The sequence below is a fragment of the Falco rusticolus genome, chromosome 2 (assembly GCF_015220075.1).
Source record: "Falco rusticolus isolate bFalRus1 chromosome 2, bFalRus1.pri, whole genome shotgun sequence".
NCBI classification, from domain to species: domain Eukaryota; kingdom Metazoa; phylum Chordata; class Aves; order Falconiformes; family Falconidae; genus Falco; species Falco rusticolus.
In genome coordinates this window covers 13868649-13881438 of record NC_051188.1, presented here as the reverse complement: position 1 = coordinate 13881438, position 12790 = coordinate 13868649, and the positions used below count along the sequence as shown (strand labels likewise).

The 12790-nt window shown below is 36.9% G+C and overlaps 1 protein-coding gene across 4 annotated transcripts in view; it reads right to left on the bottom strand.

Annotated features, from left to right (window-relative positions):
- Nucleotides 1–12790, bottom strand: part of CNTN5 (contactin 5) — a 678576-nt gene that overhangs the window by 605029 nt on the left and 60757 nt on the right. The window lies entirely within an intron of this gene.

Here is a 12790-nt window from a genome sequence, read left to right as displayed (position 1 = left end):
TTAAGGCATTGGTACAGAACAGATTTCTGCAGCTCTAAGACCTCACTTATTTTTCTATGCTGGTGGATATACATTGTCCTCTCCTACTTTCCCCTTCCCCCACCTCAATCTTTTGGTAACCGTCTCTATTTTTGCTTCTTTAGCCAGAGGAGCACTTTGGAACAACATCAAAGCTTGTTACAGATTTTTTCTGACAACTGCATTAGTACTGAATGGCCCAAGATCAGGCTGTCTAAAGGGACTGACAAACTCATCACTAGTCTTTTTGGCAAAAGGTCAGTAGATGATTTTTCAACACTCAATAAAAATATACAAAAATAACAATCCTACTAAAAAAGAAAATACCCCCTCATTTTGTTCTTTCAAACAAATCCTCTGTTCTATATTACACAAAACTTTGATCATCATTATTCTATCAATTAGTGACTGAAGTTGTCTGATTTTATTTACAAAACCGTCTTTGAGAAAATAAGAATGTGAAAAGACTCATCACAATCCCAGCTCGATGCCTAAGGTAATTGGCAAATAAATTGTCATTCCTTACAAAACAGGATGTGGGAAAAGAATTCAGCACCTCATGCATTAAATGCCGATTTTTTTCTATTTCAGAGAAGGGTTATTTGACATAGAAGTCAGGAAAAACAACCACTAGAAATCTGAATTTTTACTTTTCCAAGCTATATAGTGAAAACATCCATGGATATGTTTAGGGCATAATTCTGCATACTGCCAACAGACTCCCAGGGCCTTAATCTGACTCCTTAAGGATAAGCCTTTCTTTCTGTAGCACATAAATCACAATCCCTAGCACATTTCCATACTAACCTTGACAACAGGCAATAAGTTATGATATCTAGTTCACCAGTTAGGTCTGAAGCACCGAAGTGATGCACGTTACTTTGAATTCACATTGTAACCCATGAGCCTATGTGTGTCGATACCCTGTAGCCTGCCCCATGCTCTCGTTGAAATATGGAATGAATCAACTCATTTTCCAGCCAGAGAAACACAGGCACCAAGGGGAGAGAGTCACACCTGATCTTTGCTTTGGCAGTAGGTTTGGACATAACTTGCTTAAGCTAAGCAAGTGAACCAAAACAAGGCAGTTCAGACATTTAGCTATCTGACTTTATAGGTCAGTAATACAGCCAGGGGTATCTCCCTAGAATCCTTCTACAGAGAGTGGAGACAAATAGGCATTTTTAAGGTTCAATATGTCTGAACTATTTTAGATTTCTAAGTCATGATGAGATGAATCGTGTCCCACAAGTGGCTGTTTCTCTTCCCTGACTATAAAAAGTCACCGTGCTGCCTAGCTCAGACAAATACATCCATATTAAGGAAGGATGTTTCAAGTTAGGTGAGATTAATCTCACACATGGATGCTGAAGATTAGCTTTTAAAGTAAATAAGTGGTTTACAATGTAGACAGGGACCCTAGTGTGATTTTCCAATATATTTAGATGATTTGGCCCTTTTGAAAACATCACCAGCTGCCTATCTGCAATCTCCAGTACTTACATACTTCTACCAAGTTTCCCCGTGGAAATTCCCCATGGAAATATTCTCACAGAAAAGTCAAATTAAGCCGATTATCTTTAAAACAAAAGCAAAGAGAAACAAACCCCATCATCACACATGCACACACAAAGTAAAGGTCTTAAGAGCTGGGCTTCCAATCCTATCCATACCACAAGATGCTCAGCACTGTTAGGATGAAATAGTTGTACAAAAATCTAAAATCTGTGGATTTCTTTCCAATTACAATCCTCTTCAAAAAGAACTAAGTAATGTGCTCCCTGAGCAAGAAGGTTTCGCTATAAAATCTAGGACAAGTGGGAAAAGACAACATCATGTACTTCATATGATAAAATTCTTATTTTTTCTAATATCGCACAGAAATGCAAATAAACAAAAAGCTCATCTACCTCAGTTGAAAAATACATTGTCTATTCCAAACCATGTGTTTCAGATGATAAAAAAAATAGCTTGCAAGCACATATCAATACCTATTTGAATAGCAGCATATGAGTGCTATCTAATCAGCCACAAACATGTTCTTCTAGCAATTACAATACTTTTTTGTTTGTTTGGTGGTGTTTGGTTTGCTTTTAAAGACTGAAACCTCTTGTCGTCTCACCAGGAAAATATCCAACACCACTTAAACCCAGGAAAATATTTCTGCAGTATTCCAGAAAGACATTTTATTCTTTACTACATCTAGTGAACAAACAAATAGATATGTCAAGTGGCTACCCCACATGTTTCCTAACACTGGATTATCTGGAATTTCCTTAGATGCTGTAGACCTTCAGACTCCTTTACCAATGTTAATCAACCAATACGATGATTGGAAGACACAGTAAAGGGCTACTCTAGATGTCTCTATTGACTATAATACACAGCCATAATAATCTCACTCATAGTAAAATGCCATTTTAAATGTTTTGTACTACTTAAAAGTTCAAAATAAATTTCTAAATGTGACATTGTTCTGCTCATTCTTCTACTGCAGTCATAGTAAATTAATCATACAGTGTATAATGGAAAATATTAGCTAATGTCCAAACACTGACTGCTTGACGTTACTGTCAGCTGTGTGTCATTAATATTCTTATTAAGTGCTATGAATGGTTGGTTGAATGAGCATTAATGGCCTTTAAAGATGCAGATGAAAAAATGGCTGCTTGTACACAGTTCTTCCAGTAGAAAACATGTATTCACACAGCTAAAAACTAATTTATCTACAAGGGAGAGTAAGAGTTATCAAAAGTAACACACCACTGTTACATTGGGGGATGTGACATGACATTTTCTGTATTTTTAATGGGAATTAACTTGTGATAGGAAGAAATGTCTTTACTGCAATTAGCACATGCACACACACTTGGATCCTATAAATTCCTAAGATCAGAGTTTCAACATTTGACACCATTTTCTGTAAAAGCTTATCTGTTTCTGTCAGATTCCTCCAACACTTGCGGACTTTGCAGGTTATGACTCTTGCACAGTGTTAAAAAGCTCCTCTGTTATAAAAAGAATAAAGGTTTTCATGATTAATTACCAGTAATCACCTGCTGCATTACTATGTGGATGAGAACATTAATATGGCAATCATCACTGCAGTCTTCTGAATAAAATAACCATAAAATACATGAAATCAGACATACACAGAGTGAATCACCAGTGGAAACGTATGTCTATTGGCTCTGTGAGGTATATATATGATCAAAAGGATGATCTAGACAGAGCCACCAACTCAGCAGAGTATGAAAGCTGGAAAAGTAAAAAAGCCAGATGTGCACAGAGCCAAGAATGACAAAGGAGCTAAACCTGCAGAGACAGAAGGCCAAATTGTAACATTCTCATAAACATGTAACCACCAGTCAATCAGAGTTTTGTCTGGTGAGACTGCTTCGAAGACTCTAAAGAAACCAACTAAAAATGGTCAAAATGAGCTAATGTGTTAATTGCTGTGGGGATCAAGGCTAAAGCCACAGGAACTGCAGAGAAAGCTGAGAAACAACCTTTGTAGCTACAAGAAATCTGTGCAATGTTTTTGTTTTGTTCCAAAATGCCTAATAAGTGAATACTGAAATCTGGCCCTTAGGCTACAGACAGGGGTTCTCCTGGCTGATGCGTTTCTCTCCAGCTGAGTTGCAAACTATTTAAACTTTGCCCTTTCTTTTGCATCATTTTCAGCCATAGTTTGCACATGGGACAAAAGTAGCAGATAATCACAGCCACTCTGTTGAAAAGTGATTATAGGCAGTCTTGTGCCTTGACTGCCAGGAGATGACAACATGGGCAGAGCAAGAGGAGGGAGAGTCGAGCCCAAGGAGCTTCTGTTTGCAGGACCTGTTCGTTTTACAGCTCTCCTTTTGACTGGCGTGGGAAAAGCATTAACTTTCTTAGAAGGAAGTTTCACCGTTGGGGTGGATGAATAGTGTTTAAAAGGCACATACTTTGCTACTTCACAGAACTAAGACAGTCATCACAGAAAACACCCATTTTTTTATTTTCCAAGGCACTTTTTTTAGAATGAGCAAAGTATATTTTTGCCTCTGTTCAAAAACAAGCTGGTGAAGTTGTTGGGGGTTTCTGTCCCCTTTTTCCACAAGACCTTGCTTCATTCAACAGATGGGATGGTTAGGATATAGGGAATGACCAGCTGGTCACTTTTTCTTTATATACTTTTATGCTCATCACTCACTCTATGACCTTTACCTTACCATATGTCATCCAAGCCATGCACTGAATGCTGAATAAATATTTGCTTCCTAAGACTTATACTACAGCCATGCAATTTCTGGCTGTCTCAAAAGGATGGCAAGTTATCTTGTCTATCATTGCATCTCCCTTACTAAAAAATCCCACCTTTTTGATGATTACTTTATATTTGGGGAGCCAGAGAGAAGGAAGTTTGGCAGGAGTCATAAGAGGCAACAGTGTCAAGGCCAGAATAGAAAAGAAGGAACAGGAAATATTTTCCTTCTTTTATGAAACGTCAAAAATATTTTCAGTGGAATTTTTTTGGCACTTTGTCAAAGTTAATCTAGGGGATGGGTTGGGAAAAGATTCTGAGAGTCAGAGAGAGGAAGAGAAAATTAGAAATAATCAAAGCTTCATAGCTTACCCCCCTTTAGACAGAGGGGGCGAAATTTAACCCCTTGCATTTTCTAAGCCTCCAAATAAGAAACAGTTAAATGTATTAAGTAAAAATTAAGTATTCATCTATGGTGTAGAAGAACAAGTTAAAGACATTGTGTTTCCATGGTCTGCTATTTCCTTTCATGTCTCTTATGGACATCCATCTTGCACCTGAGAAAACTCAAAAGTTGCACTGAAGCCTACTCATTCTTATAAAATGTTGCATCCCAAGAAAACAATTTCACAAAAGGTTCCAAATTCTGCTTCTGACAAGTACCTCGTGGAGCTGTTCATCCATTCACACAGCCCTGCCAGAGGTGTTAGGCAGAAGAGCTCGACCTGTAACAGAAGTAACTTGAACAAAGACACTTTGCATATTAAAGTAACAAAATACTCAACAGTGATTCACATGGAACGATGAGACTGCTTTGTGATTGCCTGTGAAGTTGTCATAATTGTGACTGGTGTGAGTCAAGGAGAACACAACAGATCACAATTAGATACAGGCAGTAGCACCATGTGGAAGATGCCAAATATTGCTTCATCCCACATACCGGCAACCACGAAGCCAGAATAGTTCCTTTTTCTCTTTGTCCCAGCTATGTGTGGCTTCAGTACCCAGCTAAGGATGCAGCTAATTTTCTTCTGCCTTTGAGGAAAATGTGTGCGCTTTAATATCCTTATATATTCCTAATTGGTTAACAGACATTCCGAATCTTACTTTCAGCTTTTGTAAAGAGGGCACGTACAGTGTTCTTAACAAGAGTTTAAAATTAACGAAAAAGCAAGTTTTAAATGTGGTGTGCAGGGTATAAGAAAAAAAATCTCACCGAACAAGGATCTAAATAGCAAGACGTATTCACAGTTTTGACAGCAAATCTGTGCTGAACACTGTCTGAGGAAAACAGTTTGGGTAGGTCTTGTTCAACTCTTCTTCTTATATCCAGATCCCCTTATGTCCATAGTTATCAGAAAAGTTTAACTGCCATTTAATTGAATTCTTGAGAGGTTTGCATCTCCTAAGATTATGGAATTCATCTATGAAGTACTAAGGTACATTCTTAATTTTTAAATCTAGCCGTCTTCTTTAGAACAGTCCACTGCCAAATGGATTTGAGCTCATGTTTAAAATTAAGCATATGCTGAAATAACCTATATGAGAATTATACTACAAAGCACTGTCTGAAAACATGAAAAGCCATTACAAAGTAGTGGATAATTCTTACACAACCATCTTCTTGAGTTCCAAGATATTAAGGGAAATGACCCTTTAAATCAGTGAGGTATCATTAAAGAAGAATTTTAGTCAAAATTATTCATTCACCATGATAACCTATTTTTGCCATGTAGACATATCTCTATATTGATTTCACAATCAATCACTTTTTAGCAGCAATCACTGTCTGTTAGTCCATAATACACAGACATACATACATTACATACCTAAATACACACACACACACACACATATATAAATATAGCATTAATAGACACTGCCCAAGCATCCATCCACAGGGGCCACCCTGCCATTTTTCTTTCTCCATAGCAAAGTGTTAGTACCAGAAGCCAAGATATGTCCAAGCCACTGAAAGACATAAGATAGATCCTTGCTTTAGCAGAGGCAGAGGACAATCATTCCTTCTCTCAATGGAGACACCAAAGCAGAAAGCATGGCACTTCAGCCCCACAGAAGTTAATCAAGCTACATAGGAGCAGAAGATCTAGGGCAGTTTCCTAGATACAAGGTTTAAAACAGAACAAGACCCAGATTTACATTGTCTTTAGCCATTTTGTGACACAAATTAAAAAATAGGTTTGGGAGGCTAAAGATGTAGACAGAAATGCAAAGTGTGATGCAGTGTGCATGCTCTCACCACTTTTATTCATGCCTGCTTTTTTCAGAAAACAGTGGAGTTTGGTTGTCTTTTGTCATCTGTCCATCTGTGTGTCGTCGTCCCCCCGTCCCCCCCCCCCCGCCCCATCCATATTTACAGTTTTGCCTCAGATACATGTGGGATGAGAAGAAAGTTTGGGGATTTTCTGAATAAACTTGCCTTTACAAAAGAATTTTATTTTTTTTTTGCTAAACTAGCACACTTAAGCAACCACCCTCCCAGCCTCTCTGCTAAGAGCCTGTATCTCTGAAGTCAAAGCTATTAGTGTTCCATCAGCATGTTCCACATAGATTATTCTGAATTTTATCTCATTCTTTTGAGCTTATTCTGTATTATAGGGCAATAATTGTGCAACCTGATGGATGATCAGTTGACTCTGAGTTCCATTCCAACCTCAAAAGCATGTGGCAGTTGAAATGCCAATTGTATAATCAATGTTTGAAATAGGGCACTGCGACATTAGTATAAGCCATGAAATGAAGGTGATTACGAATTAAGAAGTAAATTAGGTTGAGAAGGAGAAGCAAACGGATTAAAAATAAAGTCATCAATAAGGAGTTTAAAAAATCAAAAGACTCACTGACATCTCAAAAATTATCCACCAAAGTACCAAACAATGCATAGTCAAACACTGGGATATCACATGAGAAGAATGATAGTATTAGAATAAACTTGCATTTAGCTTCCCTAAATTTCACGTTGCTCATAGAACTATGCTGAAATACTTACAGCCATAGTCATGTTTCCATTTTATGTCAGTCTCTTGAAGCCAGTGACCGGGACGTTATCACAAAGGCAACTCCAATGTCAGACTAATAATTAAAACTGAGAGAATATGTGGGAAAATTTGAGTATATTTTAAAATGCATTTTGATTTCACTGGGTTCATACCCTTTAGACTTCATGTTTTGTAGCTATTCAGGCATTTGCTGTTTATATCGACAGAAGTTAGCAGAAAGACAGTGCTCATCTCCAAAGCTGAAGTACTAGATGAGAAAAATTTCACCTTGTGTAGTCAGTCATATGGCTGAAAGCTGACACTTTGTTAGCCTCCATATGTTATTGATTTTGCTCTCTTCTAACTAATTAATATATTTATCTAACTGATTTACAGAGACCTTTGACTGCAAGCGTTTATTTACGTGCTTGGATAACAGCACCTAAATAGTTCTGTCACAATAAGTTTGACTGAACACAAACCTAAACTTAAACATGAAGTGTTCACAGAATCAAAATAGAATAATTTTCCTGACACTTATTTATGAGAAAATATAGCAGAAATTGTAAATTAAGATTATTTTCATTAAAAATACTTAAACCAAAATTGTCTGCAAACAATTCAACAGAGAACTTACATTGTAATTTTTAATTATTTTGAAGACTTACTGCTCTGTTTGTAGCTAGCATGGTACTAATAAAATTTCTAATCGTAAGGATAAATTATTGTGCATAACTTATTTTTCAGTCTTATCAGAATACATCATGAAAACTTACACATACAAATATCTAGCACAAAATGTATTTAGCGCTTTGGAAAGCAATTATGCATACAAATTTTGTTATATGAGCTTTTAATTAAAACACCTCCATTTCTTCGTAAGTCTTTGAGGGGAAAAGAACCCCAACGAAAATGGTCATAAACTTTTACATTCAGGAAAAGCTTTCAAAGCAAGTAAAAAACTGGGACCTGAATTCTAGAATTGTACCTTTTTTCTCAACATGGAAAACTGTCATGGAGGGAAAATTCTGAAAGTTACAAATTTCCAGGGCTGTGAAATTATGTAGGCTGACATGAATTGCAGAATTTTTTGTTTCCCAGGTCAAATCCTGCAGGTGGATTATGGATTCATTAGTTTCACCATGGGCAGTGCTTCTTAAATCATTACAGGATATGTATGAAGACAGTTAATTTCAGTCAAAAAAGCTACAGCTGTGAGTGAATATACATTTTTCTTGCAATTCTGACTGTCAGTTTTAGCAAAGCAAAGAAAGGAAGCAGAAGCTTATGCTCTGCCAAATGTGCAACTATAGCAAAGAGAACGTGTACAGGTACATATGTGCATATTTGGATGGATGGGTCGCAGAGCTTCGGCTTTTACATAGCCAGTCTGAAGCACTTTAAAGGAACATAACTTTCACTTCCGAAAGTTCAAGAGGCTTTAAATGTTTCTTAAATTAGGCAGCCAAAATCATTAATCTCCTTAGAAAATTTTGGCAAAACACTGAATTCATATTGACACAAGGACTAGGAGGTAGCAGGCTCAATTAATGAAACCATTTCTCTTCTCTGATGGCTTTGCTCTTTCTCTCTGAAATCACCAGGGTAACACTGACTTTATCGCAAGTGCAGAGAAAGCACTAATGTTTTAGGATGGGAGCAAACAGGTATTGATAAAATACGTACTGGCAAGCCAGAATCCAAACATGAACTCAGGCTGCTTTCCAAGCTCAGGTAAGCTGATGTTCTGCTCCTGAACCTAATGCTGACAGTCCTGTGTTTACGGCTCAAGGCAGAGGTTAGCCCGGATTGCGGCACTCCCTGCATCACTGTAGGCCCAGACCCAGCTGTGGCAGTGGATGAGGTTAATGTCCTCACCTGCTCATGGCCATCCCTTTGCTAAGGCAGGAGCAGTGCACTAAAAGAAGCAAGTTCTTACAAGGGAGTGTGATGCCAATTAGCTGGGAGGAGACCGTGCGGCACTGCTCTGACTTTCTGTACCTTGAAGATACAGCAGACAGCTTGCTTATTACTTGTTTATTACTGTTAATTAGCTTACAGTGAAGAAAACCAGTGATTATGACATAACTGCTATTTGTCGGTATTACAGAGGCTTGCACTAAAATGTCCCCAGATAAGGTAAGAGGTCCTTTTCAACACTTACTTTATAGCCTATAAGAAATGATTGGACAGCATTAGTAGAATTCTCCTTATAAGAAATTATTGGACAAGATTAGTAAAATTCTGCTTCGACAGACACGTTCAGGACATTTTTCCACTCACAATACAGCTGATTCTCACACCTGTCTACTGAGAAACTGCACACTGCAAATAATCCCAGCAGGACAAGTAAGCTCCTATTTACTCAGCAAAAGCAAGAAAGGGCATATTTGACCATTTTCATTTCTTTACATCACCAGTTTTATGGTCTGTAACCTTCACAGCATTTTGCTTTCACACTATACCTCACTATTTCAAACAGAACCTGACACAAATGCTTAAGCCCTGAGATTCAGTAAGGTTTCTATCCTATTTGATACGCTACATCATTAAAACATTAAATCAGATAGACCATCACCTAATCAGTATATTCCCAAGACATATTTTCTTCGCAAGTTCCATGCCTTCAGCTTTTAAGCCCTCATAATGATTGAAGCATTTTTAAAGTAAATAAAGAGATGCAACATGTACATTGCCACAATGGGACATATTTTGTATAGTGTACCTGTCTAATCCAATTAATTGGATGAGAGAATAAATAAATTTAATGGTAGAAGAAAAAGAAATTAAAATATTGAAAAAAGGAAAAATATTGGAAAATATTGAACAGATAATTGAAACCTTTTCTTTGTTGCTAGAAAGATGTCTTATCTGCATGGCTGTCCTGAGCCACACTTCCCTGATTATTCTTCGTTTATCTGTTGTTTTAGTTTACCAAAGTATCCCCCCAAATGCAGAGAACCAAAAAAAAATAACATTGCCATTTTAAAAGCTGATTAAAATGTAGAGCCAGTGAAGACCTGGTTAAGTTTGATCCGCTGTCTTTCTCCTGGTTGTATGTATATAAACTAGGAGAGCAGTACTCAGTGAACAGCAACTCTGCCATGTTAAGCCTAAATATGACTGATTATGTTTTCCAGACACAAAGGTTTTATAAGGTTTAGCAATCTGGAGGAGGACTGTTCATTATCATTAAGCTAGGCATGGATTTTCTGGTTGGTATGTGGTTTTTCCTCCTATCCCTAGCAGGTCCTGGAAAACACAGAATGCTAGTGGGCAACTCCACCTCTTCTCTGCCTTCTGCTGGGAATGTCAGGCATCACCGTGTACCTGTATGAATTAACAGATGTTGGATTTACTACCAGTTTCCTTTAAATAATAAAATAGATTGTATTTTAATGAACTAAAATAAATAAAAATCAAGATAAAGGGGACAGAAATCAAACATAGGCAGTGTCAAATTCTCATTGCAATCTATGTATAATCAAAAAGTACCTTAATCTACATAGAAACACATAGAAAATTACACTTACAACTATAATATTTAAATAAAGTGGTTTAATATTTGATTCAGGGTTTTGTTAAACTTTCTTGCACTTTTTTTACACATCTTCTCATGTTCTCAAAAAAACCCTTGAATTTCTGATGCTCAGATGTAATTTGTTCTTGATCTGTATTTAAGCTTCATGTCCATATTCATTGTGTCGTGACATAAAAAGATTTTCAGCACCTCAAAAAATTAAGCTATATGCTTAGGCATGGGTATAATACCAAATAGTAGATCACCAATTAGGAAAATATAGGCCTCTCTCTTCACGAAGAACTGCATCTATACTGCTATGTATGTAAAGTATTTGTGAACATGTGTAGGTATTTTGTATGTATGCATTTAGCTTCTTCACCTGCAAAGTGGGGATAATTATTCTTTCTTTACAAGTATCATGAGGTTTAGCTTAATAATTTCTGGCAATTGGTGTGAGATACTCTTAATTAATAACTACATATGGTAAGTGGTAAGGTTAATTATTCCACTATGACAGAAATCAATCACAATTAAATCCTTTCTAGCTACATAATGAGGCAATCTTAAATTTTTTTGATTTGGCTAAACTGACTTGACAGTCACATTGCTACCATATGTTGGAAACCCAGGAGACTTTCGTGGAGATTACAGCATAGCTCACAGAAAGCCCCTGTGCAGGCTCCAAAGGACTGAAAGAGCCTATAAAATAAACTATACCATTTTTTAATTCTTTTTTTGTTATGCTTCCATTTGAATCAGTAATGTTAGTCTAGAAAATTATTTAATACCCTAACAATGGCATAGAATAAGCCCGTGGTTTTCTTCATGAAGTGTTGTTGCGATATTAAAAATAATTATTGTAGTGCTAGCTTGGAATAACAAAAATCTTGGGATTTTATTACCCCAACCCTTATACTCGACTACAACAGTACTTGCATTGGAATGATTAAGATTCAGAACTTGTTGGCTTTTACTCCATTATTCATTACATTTGTCTTTGATATGTAAGTGGGCATGAAAGGAAGGATATTTAAGTTGGTAAGTGAGGAAGACTAGAAAATGAAGAGTGATTTGTGGAGGCCAAAAAATCTGTATATACTTGAATGCTTACATTTCTTCTACACAGGCAACATATTAGTAGTAGTCTTTTATTCAAAATTCAATTTACTGATTCTACCACTCTATTAATGACATGAAACATGCAACAGTATTGAGTGATATTCATGGATGGCTGGATAAGCAAGACTCTTCCAAGGATGGAACACAGACTTACATAAAATGTAAAGTTCAAGCTTTCACATCATTAGTGGAGTTTTAGACCATATGCTGCCAAGCTCAAAGTAGCCAGGCTAAGCGTTCTGTGTCAAACTCATTATCTCTCAAAACAAATGTAGTCTCATGCCTTCTGCAAACAGGAGATGAAAGTCTCGGCTTTCAGTCAAGGTCTGGTTTGTTCCTAATTAGGATCTGTAACAGTGCAGAACAACATCTTTTCAAAAAACAAACTTTTTTTTCCCTATTGAATCAAGGATCTTTCAAGTTTCTCTCTCATTCTTGACACTGTATTACCAGCAGTTACATGTGTACAGCAGTTCTAACAGCCAGGAGAAACCTCACTGGAAGGTGGTTGTTTTTATCTGATTTGCCATTGTGCAGTGTTTTAATTTCTCCCTGCATGCTCTCAGCATAAAATAGTTACAAATTTATGGAAGATTTAGGTGTGCACTGTTACTTGAATGTTTTTATAGGAAAATGCAATAGCCTAGGAAATGGAGAAAGATACCCTGCTTCCAAAACTGAGCATATCTTCCTCTGCAGCTCTTCTGTTGTCACTTGTTATTCTTGTTTATTGCCTCTGATCCTCCCTACCTTTCCTTATATTAGTTTTCTCTCTTGTTTTATTAATTGCATTATATTAACTTCACAACTAAGGCCAGTTCCATCTCAATAGGCCAGAGACAAACCTAATTCTGCAAACAGTGTTCCTCCAAGGAACAACAAGCA